We start from the raw sequence: 18,162 nt of genomic DNA, 5'->3' as shown, positions 1-18,162 counted from the left end.
AGGAACATTATTTAAAGATGCATGTAACACTATTAAGTAGCGCTTCCAATTTTCAGTGTTGAAAATGATAATGAAGACATGATATGTGTGGGTGCTTATATCTAAAACGTCAGGAAAATTCTACCTTCGAATAAAAGTCAGGAGATTTTTCTCCAGTGATTTTTATACTCAATATGAGAATTTTGTTTCTAGCAAGTGTGTAATATATTTACATGTAAAAACAGAATATGTGCGTTCTTCTATCACATTTTTGGTTGTTTGCAATGACTTACATTTCGTTAGACAAGTTTCGTTGTTTAAGAAATTTTACGTATCGTAATGAAGGATCAATTCTGTTTTCATTAAGGTATATCCGTTTTCCTGTATAGATTCATAATACGTGAAGCTACAAGATAGTGAAATAAAATGTTTATCACTACAATGTTCATGCTGTTTAGATTAAACGGGAACGAAACGAAGTTCAGATGGAAGGTGGTCAGAATAAGTTGAAGGAAACGAGAATATGTCGAGAACTACCTGAACCAGATCTCTAGTACAAAAGTATTTAGAAGTTGGTAGAACTAGGGATTCTCCACACTTTGGATAAGCTGCTAGACTGGGAATTCGTTTGGTTCATTGATGGAGATCACGAAGAAAAGACCAGAGACCAACACGTGTTTCTTATAAATTGACTCACAAAATCAACCCCTGTTTTAACATAGCAGAAATTACACAGAGACTACGAACGCCTATTTTAATAGCACTCCTACGTAATAAGTGGAGTGTAATCGTTCCCTTTTATCAACCCCTGTGTAACATCGCATTCGTCCATTACTGCATGTTCCAAAAGTAGTGACCATCGTGGTCAAAGGTCAAATATGTATAACCACATAACTCGTAAACAAAGCAACATTTTGAGGTGCTGTATCCACATATAGTAATAGGTCACCCACTACTACAATTCCCAAAAGTACTGACCATCGAGGTCAAAGGTCAAACATATAAACCAGAATAACTCTAAACGGAGCAGCGTATTGAGGTGCTGTTTCCACATTTAGTAATAGGTCATCAACTACTACATGTCCCAAAAGAACTGGCCATCGATATCAAAAGTTTAAATCCGAATAACTCGTAAACGGAGCAAATATTGAGGTGCTGTTTTCACATTTAGTAATAGATCACAAACTACTACACGTCCCAAAAGTATTGACAACCGATGTCAGAGGTCAAATATTGAAACCCGAATAACCTGTAAACGGAGCAAGGTATTGAGGTGCAGTTTCCACATTTAGTAACAGGTCACCAACTACTACATGTCCCAAAAGTTATGACCATCGAGGTCAAAGGTCAAATATTTAAACCCGAATAACTTTTAAACTGAGCAACGTATTGAGGTACAGTTTCCACATTTAGTAATAGGTCATCAACTACTACTGTTCCAAAAGTACTGACCATCGTCGTCAAAAGTTTAAACCAGAATAACTCGTAAACGGAGCAACATATCGAAGTGCCGTTTCCACAAGTGCTGTTTGCACATTTAGTAATCTACTACGTGTCCCAAAAGTGCTGACCATCGAGGTCAAAGATCAGAAAAATAAACCAGAATAACTTGTAAACGGATCAACGTATTGAGGTACTGTTTCCACATTTAGTAATAGCTCATCAACTACTACATGCCCTAAAAGCACTGACCATTGAGGTCAAAGGTCAAATATTTAAACCCGAATAATTTCTAAACGAAGCAACGTATTGAGGTACTCTTTCCACATTTAGCAATAGGTCATCAACTACCACATGACCAAAAAGTAGGGACCATCAACGTTAAGGGTCAGATATTTAAACCCAAATAATTCGTAAACGGTGCTAGCTACGGATAAATTTGCGTGACCTCTTCAATTTTGTACCAAGCAGAAAAAAGTTAAGAAGTAATAAATTTGAGTGGCTTATTCACTCTTGTATTAACGAGAAAAATGTAAGAAACTCAATTTTAACTACCCCAGAATATCTGTAACTTTTCGGGTTATTCAAATAAACGAAAAAATGAATTTGGATGCAGTATTTAAACCAACCAGAAAACAGGATAAAGGGTCATTTTGAACCATTTAAACCAACGAAGGGATAACTTTTGAGTGAACTTTTCAATTTTGTAGCAAGAAGAGAAAATCGAAGAAGAACAATTTTTTAACGAACTCAGAATTTCATATCATTTAGTAACACTCAAATAAACGAATAAATACATTTACATGGAGTATTTAGTTTTGTAGGAACCAGAAAAAGTGAAGAATGAATAAAATTTAAGCGGACTCTTTCTTTATGCACCAAATGAAAAATGTAAAGGGGCATTATAGTTTCGTATTATTCAAATAAACGAAGGAATAAATTTTTACTTACCAGAAAAGACGAAGAAGTTTCATTTTAACTAACACAAAATTTTATATCATTTTGTAATACTCAAAAAAACGAAAGAATAAATTTGTGTGACCTATTCAGTTTTGTAGCAAGCAAAAAAGGAAGGAATTAACATTTTGTACTAATCAAATGAGCGAAGGAATAAATTTGGGTGGCCCATTGGGGTTTGCACCAAACACTAAAAAAAGCGAACAAGGTCCATTTTAACTAGCTCAATATTTCTGTACCATCTTGTACTACTAAAATAAACGAAGGAATACATTTGGGTGGTCAGAACTTTTGAGACATGTAGTAGTTGATGACCTATTATCATATGCGGAAACTGCACCTTAATATGTGGCGCCGTTTACGAGTTATTCTTGTTAAAATATCTGACTTTTGACCTCGATGAATAACACTTTTGGGACATGTAGTAGTTGATGACCTATTATTCGGATTCAGTCTTTTGACGTCGATGATCACTACTTTCGGGACATGCAGTAGTTTATGACCTATTACTAAATGTGGAAACAGCACTTCAATATGTTGCTCCGTTTACGAGTTATACGGATTTAAACTTTTGACCGGTCACACAAATTTATCCGTTACTCCGTTTACGAGTTATTCGGGTTTAAACATTTGACCTTTGACCTCGATGGTTCTTACTTTTGGCACATATAGTAGTTGGTGACCTATTACTAAATGTGGATACTGCACCTTAATTCGTTGCTCCGTTTACAAGTTATTCGGGTTTAGATATTTGACGTTTAACCTCGATGGTCAATATTTTTGGGACATGTAGTAGTTGATGACCTATTACTAAATTTGGGGACATCACCTCAATATTTGCTCCGTTTGCGAGTTATTCGGATTTAAACTTTTGACGCCGATGGTCAGTTCTTTTGGGACATGTAGTAGTTGATGACCTATTACTAAATGTGGAAACAGCACCTCAATACGTTGGTCAGTTTAGGAGTTACTCGGTTATAAATACTTGCACTAACGTAGAGAATGAAACTAATCAACATTTGAGATTATTGGGTTGACAGTGTTGCACACCTGGTACAAAGTTTTACGTTTTCAAATAGCATTACACATCCACACCTTAGCATATGATGGCTGACATCAAACAGTTACTAAATATGAAGCAGATTCCGCTTCATTTTCGAAAGACAAGGCATCCAACTGTGAAGTGAATTATCGGCGCACAATAGGAAAAACTGTTTCATAGATTAAAACTATTGCATGAAAGTGTTATTGTGTCGTTACAAATGAATGAACATGAGAATAACTTATGTACGAAGTCACAAAGTAAAACCCATAAAGTTATGTTATTGGGTAACAATGCTGTCCACTTTGTATAAAGGCCAGAGTGTATTTTATCAGAGATCATCCTGGCAGTGAGAAACACATTAGAAAACTCTTTTAGGGATAAGTAGCAACAGGACTCAAATCCACGCCGCCACTCTATTAGTTATTTGATGTCAATGAACATAATCACAGATGCCATTATGTGCAGCCTAACACTTTCATTAACTTGTGTACTTGAAATAGACATAGAGAAATTCAACTCGAACCCCGTGAATATGGCTGCCTCTACCCAGTCGTGACTTGAAGAAAATACACCTTATGGAGTACAAAAGGAGTCGGCATGAAGAGTAAAAATTGTGCTTCTGTTTTCGTGATAACTGTATTATTGGAGCTACTTCTACACATGAATACGGCTATTGTCTCTTAATTGTTTTATTGCCCTCTATATTTTCTTGTCAATAACGCAGGTATCCCTGGACAGGTCCCTGGAACACGTAAGGATTTGATTCCAGACTGCTAGCTGGATTTGAGTGGACGCTGGAAAGGTTGAATGATCTCTTTGTTGTGTGAAACATGATCAGACAAGCTTCTTAAATCAAGAAATAAATTTAAATTATCATATAATAAAATTAAAATGTGTTTCATACCATCAGAAGTTTGTTATAGGCCTTCAAACCTGATATCTTCTAATTTTAAAAATTACTCACTGTTAAAAATTACACAGGAAACTCGGAAGAATTATATTCCGAAACTATTTAATAATTGTGATCAAATTTTAAAAAAGTGCAATGAAATTAAAATTATAAGGTGTGACGTAATAAAATGTGATCTTCCCTATAACCCCCTGAAACACTAGCCGTCAACCTCCCATCGCTTTCATAGGAAACTTAGCTTATGTAATAATTTGTATGCCAGAGCATACTCGTTGTAAAAAAAAATGTTCGAAAATATTAAAAATTGTGAACTTAGAAAAATTCCATAGGAAACTTACCATATGTGTTGGATCGTAATGATTACTCGAACGCTATGTGTGAATGTACTAAACTTGTTCTGAAAATACTAAAATGTGTGAACAGGAATAAAAAGGTAGTTGTTAAATTGCTAATATTATTCCAGGATCCTTTCAGGAAAGGAAAAGCATTGAGAGGTAAAATATTTATTTATTTATTTTTCATTTTTTAAACTTCTCTTAATTAATTTTATATATATTTGTATATATTTGTATAGTAGATTCTTTACGAATGCATATTCATTTGTAGATGTTGTGAGAAACATACTTGAATTATTCATACTTCATAAGCTACAAGAATGCCGAATGAAAATTTCAAGTGTAACTTTAAAGACTCTTATAGAAGCCAATTTACGATTGTTAGCCAGAGCAGAACTCAGTTTGAAGCGAAATGTACACTCTGGAAAACAGTTTCGTTTGAAAATTAGGCTGCAGGAAAGGAAACTGGACCCCACCTGATTTTTATATATTTTGTAAACTAGACCACGAGGAACACGAATTTGAAGGAATTTTGATATTCCGAATTTCGGAAGTCGAGATATTAAAACAAAGTTTAATATAGACGCTACGTATCTATATGAAAAAAACACAATATTCTCTATACGACACATATTATGTCCTGTGAGATATATAAAGGTGACCAAGAAAGTTCTGTCGCATTTTGTGGATGTCTGTGTTCAATTGGCCCTCACACCGTGAGTTGAATGCGAATGGATATAAGGCGAAGGTCAGTTGTTGGTGTGGGTATATCCAATATTCTACCTGGTTGTGGCAGTTCAGTTACAACGTGAAATTGTGTAAGGACAGAGTGAATATGGAACCTCCACAGAGCATCATAAGGGGCCAGATTTGACTCCGGGCCAGAAGGCTACGCGTGCATCGGGAACTGTACCGCCTTGACACAGCAGAACATCAATGCAACTGTCTACTGTCAGCAGTTGAGCCGCGTTCAAGAAACACTCAAAACCCTGAAGCCAGCACTTCTCAATCGCTAAGGGGTCCTCCCGTTACGGGACAATGCTAAGCCTCACATGGCTAGAATGACCCGGGACACCATCCTACGCCTTGGATGAGAAACACTATTGCATGCGCCATACTCCCCGGACACTGCACCGTCCAATTATCACCTGTTCCATTCCTTGGACACTCACCTTAGAGGATTCCTGTTCAAGCCCGTAGTAGAGGTGCAAAATGCACTTGATACTTTCTTCGCTTAACGACAAACCAAGTTCTACCGCGAAAGAATTCATTCCCATTCCGAACGTTAGCAGAAGGTCGTTGATACTGATGGGTACTTTTTTTGGTCTTCCACGTACGTCTTAGGTGACATATCGATGCTCTAAGATGATAGGTCAGAAAGCGACAGAACAGTGTTCGTTACTTTTATACATACTATATAAAACTATTCTATGATTTCTAGTATCTCGAGTTCGGGAAGTCGGAATGTCAAAATTCCTTCAGATTATTGCTCCCTTTGGTCTAGTTTACAAAATATATAAAAATCAAATAGGGTTCTATTTGCTTCCGTTGTCACTTTATTTTCAAATATCTCGAGTTCCGAAATTCGGAATGTTAAAATTCCTTCAGATTCGTGTTCCTCATGGCCTAGTTTACAAACTATTTTAAAATAGATGGGTCCAGTTTGCTTCCGTGGTCACTTTATGTTCGAATATCTCGAGTTCCGAAATTTGGATGCCAAATTCCTTCAGATTCGTGTTCCTGTGGTCTAGTTTACAAAATATATAAAAATCAGGTGGGGTCCAGTTTGCTTCCATGGTCACTTTATGTTCGAATATCTCGAGTTCTGAAATTCGGAATGTCAAAATTCCTTTAGATTCGTGGTCCTCGTGGTCTAATTTACAAAATATATGAAAATCAGGTGGGGTCCAGTTTGCTTCCCTGCAGGCGAAAAGTACATTGGAAGTGTCATCAAAGAAATAACTAAAAAATAAGTGTGAAAGATCCCAGGTCAGTATTTGTAATACACAAGTTCACATCAGTACTTACGGTTTAGAACCCCCAACTTTCTGATTTTAAAATATGGCAACCTTAATATAGCTGTGACTTGTATAACCATCGAACTATTTCTTGCTCATATTGCTGCACATATTATCATAATAGTCTCTGAGCAAATAAGAAAGAAAGTTAAAACACGCATATAAATCAATACAATTGTCTCGATTGATAGATGCTTTCACAATTATTAAAATGTGTAATTAAAAACAGCAAGCATTGTTTCTGCTATGAAAAGGACAAACATGTTTCGCTTATAAAACCGAAACACGGCTTCGGGCGGCTTTCGCTTTCGAAAAGAGCTTTTGCGGTTTCCGTTTGGAAATCCGCTTTTGCGGTTTCAGTTTCTAAAACCGCTTTTGCGGTTTCGGTTTTGAAAACCGTTCTTGCAGTTTCGGTTTTGAAAACCGCTTTTACGGTGTCGATTTTTAAACCACTTTTGCGGTTTTCGGTTTTCAGAAAACCGGTTTTCTTAAAAACCGAAAACCGCAAATGTCACAAAAATTCGACAGCACTAGTGTAGCCTACTTCCATGCATGGTAAGCTTCTTTTGAGACAAAGGGATAAACTAAAGAGAAGGTTTTCCAAATAAATATCTAAGCGCAAAGAGGCCGGTGAATAAACTTCAATAGAACGAACTATTTTGTATGACAAATATATAACTCATATTTTGTTTACGCTTTGGATAACTTTGTCTTCGTTTTAGTTGCTGCATTTCTACACTACAACTCCTTTTCAGGGTATTTTCAGTACTTTATTTTAGTTTCTTTGCTTAAAATGTTGATATGTGCAATTGGAGTCATTTTTTTTTTGTATGTCATAGGCACACCCTTTTCTTTCAAACAATTATGCTCAATAGGATTCTTGATAAATTAATCAAACAATACAATTCAGCAACTTAACATTTGAATATTTTATAATTCCAGTATATACTTATTTAACATTGGGAACTATTTAACATTTCCTGTATATACCTATTTAACATTAGTCATCGGGGTAACATTGGGAATGAAACTAGGGAGAATATCTCAGTACGTAGTGCTCGGATAGTATAATTTTGATCATATTTCCAAACAGGAAAGCTGATTCTAGTTTTCTCGGGCACTCCTTGATCTCAATAACCAACTACTTTTTCTTAATTTTCTAACTATTCTAAAAATGTCTATACCAAAGTACTTATAATTTAAAATTACACTTACTTATGAATTTGAATTACTTTTATTTTTACATAATGTGATATCACTCTATCCTCAAATGTGACATATACCTAGAGACGCTAAAATACATATTGGCAAATAAACTCAATTCATATAAAATTCAATAAAATCCTCTTGGTATAATGACACTTCTCAATGTTTCTTTGAACTGGTAATCTCTTTCTGATTTTTTATTCACGTCATTACGAAATTAGTAATTGCTGTCAAATGATATGCATCTCTTCCTGAAATCGAACTTGAGGTTACGCAATAATTATTTTTCACAAATGAATGCGCATTTTTAAATTTATTTCCAGCGCAACAACTCGGTAAGTTTTCCTCTTGAAAACATGTACCAAATTTCACACGATTAAATCCCCACGTTAAGAGGGTTTGCATATCCAAGCTCCTAACTATGAAAACATTTACGATCACTCCAACCCCAATCATTTCACATATTAAACCTGTTGTGTATAAGTTATTAGGACATAAGATAGAATATAATTTATACGAAAAAGACTTTTATGTATTGGAAGAGTTGTAACGTCCAAATATTCACCACAAACTTATTGTCGTATCGACATAAAAAAAAGTGTGGAACAGGAAACCACTTTATATAAGAGTCAAAAGAAGCTCACAGAATACATACGAACTGGTCGATCGGTTTAGTCACTAGCCTATCAATCAGAAGTTTATGTGTTCAAACCCTGTAGGAAGTATTCGTTTCTTTTTTTTCTTTCATAAAAGTGAGTTCCCACTTTCATCAGATTGAGAACATTTCTTTGAATAAATCTTTGGGAACTACTTTTTTCTCAAATTCGATTAGAAGCGAACATTATGTGAATGGCAAATCTAAGATCCATAGCTGAGAACAAAATATTAAGTATGTTCAATATTTCATTATTATCCTTTGATTTGTAATGAAAAACTAACTATAAGCATTGATGATTTCAGAAGATTCTCCCCGGGAGATAGTCAATATATGAATGAGAGAACTAATAAAACATTATCAGTCCCCTTTCAGCATGATAGAAGATAACTTATGTCAACAAGGTCTCAAATTCTACGACAGGTCATGCCCTGAAATCATCACCGTTTGAAAGTTTTCTTAACAATTAGAATATTACATTTATTTCTCGTTCTACGTTCTGAAATGGAAAAATCATAATTTTAAAGAGAATTATAATACGATAAGCATAAAGATTTATAGAACTAATAAAGTAAATATTCTTGTGTAAGTTATCGATTTCTAATCGGATTAAAACTCGAATATTCGTTTGCATCGCACTTTAAAGTAAATCATCTCTCTATATAATTCTTACTGGAAAGCCTGTTTAACTCTAATTACTTAATCAATATTTTAATAATATATTCTTATTTTAATACTTTTACTATTCAATGCTGTATACGCTTCATTTCCCAAAGCAAAACCTCGCAAATTTGTAGTGAACTAGTGAATATTATCAAATAAATTATCATTTAGTTTACGTAGATACTACATCACCTGATTTGAAACCTCGTACTTTATATAATAATAATAATAATAATAATAATAATAATAATAATAATAATAATAATAATAATAATAATAATAATAATAATAATAATAATATCATAGCCATATTTTCATCAGAATTTCAGGCTTTGTTAATAAAATTCAACGTAGTCTTTATTCAAAGTTCTATTTAATCGAATCCGATAGAAATACAAAGAGAAACTTCGAGAACAGGTAAAAGAAAAATGTTAGTTTTGTGGGATTGGAAGCAACCTTTAAGTGTTTATTACCTTTACAATTTACAGAGAAGTGACTTAAACACTTTTTCCTTTTCTTTAAGTTAACTGATTCACCTAACGTATCTGAGTAACTTGTCTCTATTTTCTGCTCGGTTATACACGTTTTACAATCATTTCCATTAACCCTGAACGACAAGAACACGAACACAAAAACATCTACCTAGGTAGAACAGTTAAAATTCCTAACTTCTCCCACCGGGAATCGAACGCGGTACCCCATACACGCAAGGCACACGTGCTACCCACTTTTTTCACTTGTTTATTGTTAATAATTGATATTACATATCAGCGCAAAATTTAGAAAAGAGATAATAAGACTACACATTGATACAGTTTGTAGTTACAAAGTGAATATATATAGTAGAACAAATAACAAGAACTTTACATGTCAATTATAGTACATACCCACACAAGAGGTAATTCAGGTAATGCGCAAAGAGCTTTTTCTTTTTTGGTGGTGGTAATTTTCCATATCGTAAACACAGGAAATCTTTGTAGGTGTGATGTGCTTGAGGAGAACTAGGGGACAGAATAAATTCAACGGTATTAGCAGTGAGCCATACAACAGAGTTTTGCTTCTTATTAGGAAAAAACTTAAAATCAGGAAACAAAAGCATCTGAACAGTAATGGAATCCATGCTTATTTTACACAAATGTTGAACCATTTCTCTATAGGTTTTCCAAACTGAGGTCGATCCGTTGCAGGTGGTGAGACGGTGTTCTAAAGTATCAACTTGTCCACAAAGAAAACATGATTGTCATCTGTAATATGAAGGTGATATCGTTTAGCCTTAGTATCTATAATGCTATGAACAGTTCTGTACCGTAAAGAGCGGGCTGAGGTTGACACAACAGTAGATGAAATTGCTCACCAAATACGTTGCCAATGCGCAGATGGAAATTTTGTAACTGTGTGAGGACATTGGCTTGGTTGTTCTTGTAGAAACAAGTTATAGAGAAGTTTCACTCTGTGAGGTAAGGTTTGAAGGTCACGGGCAGACAGGTAGGAATAATTACATATTACATCTTTAAAATACCAAAAGTCGGGACGAATCTGAGATAAGTTCACAGGTAGTACTCCATCATTGGTAGCTACGAGAAACGAAAGAACGGTCGTGCTGAGTTGATCTCCAATACCTTGAATGTTTTGGAATCCTCTGTAGGAGAATAAAGCTTTCGTTTTACTTGCAACATGGATCAAGTTGAGTCCTTCTGCAGAATATGGTAAACATGGAGTTGGATATCGTACTCGAAAAATCATACCTGTCCACACAAACCAGTTACCAATGCTCGTAAACTTCTGAATGTAAAATGTAGGCATAGGCAAAATTTGACAGACGTACCACAACTTGGAAAATGCATATGTATTCACAAAGTAGACACGAGATATCAGCGACAGGTGACGAGATGTATGTTGATGTAAAACAGAGCGAACCTTCAGAAAAACTTTTCAAAATTTTTTGCTATACTCTCATACAAGTTGCAGGAAAACTAAATACCAAGTACTTTCATAACCTTCAGCACCTGAGGAAAATTGGTATATGCATTCGTAGAACCATTTCCTAATGGCATAAGTTTATACTTGAAGCGAGACGTGCTCCTGACTGTTCAGAGTGCTTGTGAACGCAATCTTCAACTACTTCTAAATCCTGGTGATCACGAAGGAAAACATGCACGTCACCAGCAAAACTATACACCTTAACAGGAACATTGCAGATAGTAAGGCCTTGGATACGTTGCGCAATGCTGTGTAGGAAGGGACAGATGGAAATTATAAAAAGAGTCATGTTTAATGGACATCCTTGCCTAACGCTGCGTTTGAGTTTAAGAGATGTAGTCAGAAACCCATTGATTTTTAATTTCGTTTGAGCGTCACCATACAAAACGCGAATCCAACGGACAAATAAGTCTCCAACTCCCATATGGTGCAATACTGACCACAAATAATTGTGATCTACACGATCAAAGGCTTGGGTAAAATCTAAGGATAGCAAAGCATGACTAGTAGTATGAGTCTGAAAATTTGCAATAAAATCTCGAACAGTTTGAGGTACGTGATATACTTTTTTCACTCCGACTCGTGCATATTGAAATGGTCCAGCGAGAATATCAATATAGTGAGAGAGTCTGTTGTTCAAATAACGAGCAAGCCACTTGTAATCACAATTCAGGAAGGTGATGGGTCGATAATGAGTAACACTTGTAGGATGTGCTTGCTTAGGTATAAATACTGTGACACCAGGACTTCTATAGAGTCTCTGTGGGTTATTACTGAAATATTCATTAACGAGACAGGTCAGTGTTCACCAATTAGAGGGAAAAACTTAACACACCATTCTGCAGATATGCCATCTAGTCCTGGAGATTTACCTTTCGGAGCTGCGAGAACAGCGTGATGTACATCATCAATAATAAAAGCTCGAACAAGAGATTACTGTGCTGCATCATCAAGAATACAAGAAAGTGAAGCAGATAATTCCCCAGACGCTGTAGTAGTGTCTGCAATACTATAGAGGTCTGAGTAGTGCATCCAAAACACATGTTTAATGGAAGCAACATCCTTAAGAAGATGTCCTTCGTCATCTATGATTTGATGGATCCATTTTCCTTGGCCTCGTTTGATTTCTTTGAGGACATGATGTAATGACGGCTCTTCATCAGCATCTATTATGGAAACCTTGCTTCTGACCTTGATGCCAGCTACACGGCGGCGATACAAATTGAGAAGCAAAGCTTGATAGCGTTTAACCTGACAGAACATAGATAAGCACAGCGAGCTTCTCGCAAACACCTGGTATAAAAGTAAAGCAGATTACGAAGATCTCTGGATTTTTCAGATGAGTACCACCGACAGAAGCTTCCAAACCGTGGTTTGAAATAAGTATTCCACCAGTCGCCTACGGTGGGAAAGTATTGACGTTGCCTAAACCAGTAACGCCGTTTGGACTGAAACTCAGCACAAAATTGATCGTCTTCCAATAACGATGTATTGAATTGCCAATAACCCCTACCTCGTTCAACTCGTAGATCAGGAAAGGTGAAAGATACGATATAGGCTGAGTGATCAGAAAAGGAGGTGGGGGCAATTTCAACGTGCTTAATGCATGGTACCAACACAGGAGATACATATATGCGATCAAGGCGAGAGGCACTCTGGTGTGATGGAAAAGTGTAATCCCGTGCTTGTGGCTTCAGACAGATCCATGTGTCTCGTAAATGAAGTCCATCGACTAACTCGTGGAGGGTATGGCAGTAGTTAAATCCCGGCGTTTCATCTTCAGGCCTTAAAACTCAATTATAATCTCCAGCCAAAATTAACCTGTCAACATTGGGTCCAAGCGACAGGGCAACGTCCTGGGAAAAGAAAGCATTTCGCCTGGTACGAGCTTGTGAACCACTCGGAGAATAAATATTGACAAGATTGATGTCTCCTAGATTACCCCGTATTATTCGAGCAGATGGATGGAACACAGGAGAAGAAAAAAATGTTGAATGTCGGTAACCAATAGCTGTACCTGTGCCACTATTGTCAAAGTTATTTTCTACAGCATAGGATGGACTAAGATTTAATTCAGAAATACCAACCTCTTGTAAAAGGGCAACGTCAATCCCTCTATGCGCAAAAAGTCCCAAAGAGCAAACTGCTTGGCGGAACTATACAAATTAATAATGTTAATCGTAGTGATTTTAAGCATGATCACACTGGTAAGCACAGAAAACCACCGACACAAAAAAATGAGCATTTAAAGTAAATATAACGGCATAATTTCTGACAAGAGAAACAATAAAAGAAAGCTTAAAACATCGAAATGACATACATATCAATCTAACATTTTATAGAAGAAGAGACTAACGTGTCGTAAGATACTTAAACTGAATTCATTAAAATATAGTACATTTACTGTATTAAGAACCATATTACGACATAATGTCAGTATTTGGAGACCGAATAGAAACTTTCGTGTCATTTTCAGACTTTTTAAATAGCTTTTGACTCAATTCATTACGTTTCGTACGCTTGCGTCGATTTCGATTGTCGTCACTAATTGTACTTGCTTCCATTATAGGAGAAGCGACCTCCGACTCACTAGACTGAGATGAGGGGGAGGGAGCATGAAACCTTTCTTCATGAGAACCACACTTTGCTTGGGAGCCAGGCGAGCAGCTCTCATTACGATTAACTGTCGTAGAAATCGGCGCAGTAGAGAGATCTTGCCCCCCAGGAACTGTTTCGAGATCAGAAACAGAATTAGATAAAGGTGCATCAGATGGGAGTAGTAACGGCTGTGGACCATCTTGTTTTTCAGTGGAACAACTAAAACACGCATTTACGGGCGATTCTGAGGAAACACTCTTAACACTGTTCGGCTCGCAGGAAACATTCGTACTTGGTAGTTCGGGAAATTGAGAAGCGTCCATTGTAGGTACATTTGCGTCAGATGAGCCCGATACACTAGTGGTGGGTTTGTTCCCGTGTCGGGAAGGAAGGGGCAAACTGTCAAATTTAGGCACAAGACCCTCTGCAGGATCGTTATTGCGAAATATAGGAGCTACCTTCCCTGCATAACTGTTCGGATCACTGGGAACTCGAAGGGGACAATTGGAATACATATGAGCCTCATTGCACCTGAGACATGTTCGGATCTGTTTGGGGTAGGTGACACAAGACTTTTGTCCTTGGATTACAACAAAAGATGGAATAGGCCTTTTTAATTCCATACGTATTAATTTACGCCCGGTTTGTATAGGGTAAACATGATCAACGGAATATAGTTCATCAGAAATTTTAGAGATGATCCCATAGTCCCCAAGAACTTTTCCAATTTCAAAATCGTCAAGTTCCATTGGTGTACAAAGCAATTTAACTATTACTATTTGCACATCAGCCCACAAAACTGGTACCGCATGTTGACCATCTGTATCACTATGGTACACAGTTCCGTCAGAAGCACGCAAAACGTTTTCACAAAGTTCTTCGGTACGAAGTTACACATACAACAATTTACGATAAATATCCATTTCAATACTCAAGACATCATCAACTGAAAACTTGAAAGAATCACTGAGCCACTGATGCAAACTCAAGGTACTTGGTCACTGTGAAACACCACCAAAATCATATTTTAATGTATTGACCCTTTTTAACGACATGGTTCATTCAACGAATTCACTCACAAAAATAACAGAGGAAAAAAAGAACAAAAAAAGAACAACAGCAAAACTGAATGCTAAGGAAAGCACCGTTGAAGGTAAACACGTCAGAGCTTGTTACACAGAGCGAAGACACGTCTACTCACTTCAACAGCCAAACACAGTATGCTAGACCAGCGGGAAGAGCGAGTGAAATGTATTCTGTAGTGTCTGAAGTGATACCTATTTCAGCCTGCTGTATATGTCTATTGATTTTTAATGTTTACCGTATTCGTTATTTTGAGGAATGATATATTTTATCGATATATGTTGTGTTACATATTCGTCCATAAATATTATATAAATTATCAGAATTATTCATGATCTTCCCTGGAAATTCACAGGTGCATGCGCAGTAGAAACAGAGGAATTCAGTTTACTGATATTAGTCAAAATGCAAATTTATAACAATCTGTCAGAATTTCTTAATGGAAAGCAGTGGTTCCCAACCTGGAGACGCGAAGCTTCCTCCTGAGTAAGCATGAAGAGGGAGTAAGGGGGCGAAAGCTACTGGCAGAAATGAATTGTGAAATAAATAAAGCACCACTTATAATGACTTTTAAAATTAAGTTTGACAATTTTATAATGACCGTTTAAAAACACAATACTGCACTAGGAGGGTATGGAAAACTCTTGCTGGAAATAAATATAAATTTCTGAGATTATTATTATTATTATTATTATTATTATTATTATTATTATTATTATTATTATTATTATTATTATTATTATTGATCTCCTACTTCTTGGCCGAGATGTGAAATATTCACCACCTTCTTCATACCGCTAAATCAATTTCTTCAGAGTTTTCTCGTCACAGCCCATACTTCTAGCTATCTGAATGGCAGTTTGTCCCATTGTTGCTCGACCTATGATTTCCCCTCGCATAGTAACAGATAGTTTTCTACAGCCTTTAGAGCGAGGCATTTTGGCAGCCTGTAGAAATTTGCATTGTGATTCGTATTAGCAATGACAGTAAAGTGGATCTTTCTGTTTCTACCGTGTATCATCAGCACCATTATATCAGTAGTATTCCGCCATTACCAGCGGGTCGCTTACCGCAGCTGAGAAGCTACCATGCTCCACGATCTTCTATTAACCCTTCCATCTTCACATACGATTTTTCTGTTTCGATATCTCCAATAGCCTAATTCTGTTTCTATATAGTCTACTCCGTCCCCTCCCTCTCTTTCCTGCAACCATACCCTCTAGCACATACCTCGTGATACAGTGCCTTCTTAACCAATATCCCAACCAGTTTCTCTTCCTCTTTTTAATAATATTTTTCTCCTTCCATTTCTAACACCCTCTCATTCGTTTTTCCTCTCGACCCAGCTATTTCTCCCCATTCTTCTCCACGCACATATTTCGAAAGCCTGTAATTGTTTCTCATCATTTTTGCGTAATGTCCATGTTTCTGTCCTATAAGTACAGTAAAATACAGTACGCGAAGTATTTTATGAGTCTTTTTTCAACTCTATTCAAGGTCCTACAAAATAGTATTTTTTTTTCATCCTAAAGGCTTCTTTCGCCATTTCCATCCTTCCTTTTATTTCACGTTCGCATGTCATATCATCACTAATAATACTACTCAGATATCGAAAACTAGTCACCTGTTCTTTTTTCCCGCTCCTACTTCTATATTTGACACCGATCGCTTCGTTTCAATCACCATGGATTTTGTCTTTCTAACATTTATTTTCATCCCATATTCTTCTCTTTTTAGATTCTGCAATAACAACCATATAAATCCCAAACCATATACACATCATCATTCTATCTCCTACCAAAATTCCATCTTCATTATGTAGATTCCTTTTCGCTCTCTCTTCTACATAGCTATTAAATAATGTCGGCGAAATATATCATCTCTGATGAACTCACCTTCCAATTACACTGTCTGTCTACTATGTATGCACCAGTGAATTTCCATGGAAGACCATGAATAATTCTGATAATTTATATAATATTTATCGATGAATACTTAATATACCCCATATGAATAACATATATATCATTCCTCAAAGTAACGAATACGGTAAAAATAAGAACTTTAATAGATATATGTACCGTGTTATGCAAAAATGAACTAAGCGCCAAACTTTGAAAATCCACGTAAATGCGACGATTGGTTCCTAATAAGCATTAGAACGTTTTGCACAATCGAAAAGAGAGGAAAACCAACACCTTTCCAAAAAAAAAAAAACATAATTTCACTTTTGATTACGGCTACATTAATGCTGGACATCAACCTTTATACGTGATTTTCTTAAAAGTATGAAAGTGGCGCTTAGTTCGTTTTCACAGGACACGGTACATATTATATCAGGGCGAAATAGGCGTAAACTTCAGACACTACATAATACATTTCACTCTTCCCGCTAGTCTAGTAGCTAGCACGTGTGCTTTGGGTGTATGGGGTCCCGGGTTCGATTCCCGGTGGTGAAGGTTGAAATTTTCATTGTCCTAGTTGTTTTTGTATTCGCGTTCCTGTCGTTCAAGATTAATGGAAATGGTTGTAAAACGTGTATACCCGAGTAGAAATTAGAGACAATTTACTCAGATACGTTAGGTGAATCAGTTAATTTATAGTAAAGAAAATTTGTCTAAGGTATTTGTATGTAAATTGTGAAGAACTCTTAAAAGTTGGTTCCACTTCCACCAAAGCAACTATTTTCTTTTACCTGTTCTCGAAGTTCCTCTTCGTATTTCTGTCGGATTCGATTAAATAGAACCTCGAATAGAGAACCCGTTGAATTCATTTATTGACTAAGCCTGAAATTCTGATAAAGATATGGCTATTATTTTATTATTATTATTATTATTATTATTATTATTATTATTATTATTATTATTATTATTATTATTATTATTATTATTATTATTTAAAGTTCGAAGTTTCATATCGGGCGAAGCAGTATTTGCGTAAACTAAATGCTAATTTATTTGATGATATTTACCAGTCCACTATAAATTTGCGAGGTTTTGCTTTGGGAAATGAAGTTCATATGACATTGAATAGTAAAAGTATTACAATAAAATATATTATGAAAAATATTGATTAAGTAATTGGAGTTAAACATGCTTTCCAGTAAGAATTATATAGAGAGATGATTTACTTCAAAGTGCGATGCAAACGAATATTCGAGTTTTAATCCGATTAGAAATCGATAACTTACACAAGAATATTTACTTTATTAGTTCTATAAATCTTTATGCTTATCGTATTATAATTCTCTTTAAAATTATGATTTTTCCATTTCAGAACGTAGAACGAGAAAT

The 18,162-nt window shown here is 35.9% G+C and overlaps 1 protein-coding gene across 2 annotated transcripts in view; it reads right to left on the bottom strand.

Annotated features, from left to right (window-relative positions):
• LOC145673783 (adenylate cyclase type 2-like) overlaps positions 1-18,162 on the bottom strand; it is a 1,485,668-nt gene that overhangs the window by 992,351 nt on the left and 475,155 nt on the right. The window lies entirely within an intron of this gene.

The sequence above is a fragment of the Thermobia domestica genome, chromosome 17, assembly GCF_964235325.1.
Source record: "Thermobia domestica chromosome 17, izTheDome1.hap1.1, whole genome shotgun sequence".
Classification (NCBI taxonomy): Eukaryota; Metazoa; Arthropoda; class Insecta; order Zygentoma; family Lepismatidae; genus Thermobia; species Thermobia domestica.
The sequence above is the reverse complement of the archived record's forward strand: the minus strand, read 5'-3'. Positions and strand labels throughout refer to the sequence as shown.